At 34.7% G+C, this 1,274-nt stretch overlaps 1 pseudogene; it reads left to right on the top strand.

Annotated features, from left to right (window-relative positions):
- Positions 1–1,274, top strand: LOC146959183 (SKP1-like protein 1A pseudogene; annotated as a pseudogene).

Here is a 1,274-nt window from a genome sequence, read left to right on the forward strand (position 1 = left end):
ATGAAGGTGAAGTGTTTTGACGGTATTGTGTTAGAGCTTGAAGATGCTTTGGTGTATGCATCTTCGACTGTCAAACAATTGATAGAAGAAAAGATACCTTGCAGAAGATGCTTTGGTGTATGGATCTTCGACGGCAAGGATAAGAATTATGAGATCAGTTTTGAAAAAGAGATATCTAGCAAAACTCTGTTGATGATCAATGAGTACGTGAAGAAGCATGCAGATGCTGCTAGTACATCCTCCAACAGAATTAGTAGAAGTCTCCGTTCATGGGACCTTGAGTTCATCAAAGTTGATCGCCACACATTGTTTGCCCTAGTCTTGGTTAGTTTTTTTTTTTCTTTCTTTCTTTCTTTCTTTTATCATGTGATACTTACTTTTTACATGTAACATAATGATGTTAGTTTATGTAATTTGGAGTTAAAATATGTGAAATTTATATTGAGATAGAATCAATATCCTAACTTGGTTGGTTGGTTGAAGTAATTAATATTAACATATTTTGGCAATGGTACTCAGTCATGATATTACAAACAATTAGTGTCTTTTGGTAATTAACTCTTTCGTTCTCAACAAAAAAAATAAAAAATAAAACATTGAAAATTCATAATTTTGTTGGAAGCTAAATAAAGTTAGCCAGATGTTGTTATAGTTAGGATCGAACTTGGATACCCCCGATATAATTCGCTTAATCGAACGTTAAACGTCCAAGTATGTAGCTAGATTGGTGACCATAAAGAAATTTTAAACAAGGAGGTGCAGGGTTCAAACTCTTAAAACTAGCATCATAATTCATAACAACAAACTTATTTGTCCATAAAAAAAATTCACTTGAGTAGAGTCCAACCACTAGCATATGTTCACGATTTTTTTCAAACAGTACATGAATTTGCAACATACATGTGATTGGAGGTTGGGAATGTTGAGAGTTATGTTGCTTTGTTGGTGTTGTTGTTTGTGGGTATTGACTTGCAGCAAGACCGATTAAATTGAAAGTAGCAAATGTTATTGCAGCATTATTGTGCTTCTAAGCTTCAAAGTCTACGGAGGATAACACCCGGTACACGTTTTATGCATCGACACTTTTCATTCATAGTCTTAGAATTTGGCTTTCTCTTGTTTTTCAGGCAGCAAACTATCTCCAAATTACGGATCTTATCAATTTGTCAATAGAGACTGTGATGGCAAAGACCAGAGGAAAGACCCCAGAAAAGATACGCCGGTATTACAATCTCAAGAATGATATGACTCCTCAGGAAGAAGAGGAGTATTAG

This window comes from Medicago sativa, chromosome 1, assembly GCF_051527215.1.
Source record: "Medicago sativa cultivar Bolivia chromosome 1, Bolivia_mono, whole genome shotgun sequence".
In the NCBI taxonomy this organism is placed as follows: domain Eukaryota; kingdom Viridiplantae; phylum Streptophyta; class Magnoliopsida; order Fabales; family Fabaceae; genus Medicago; species Medicago sativa.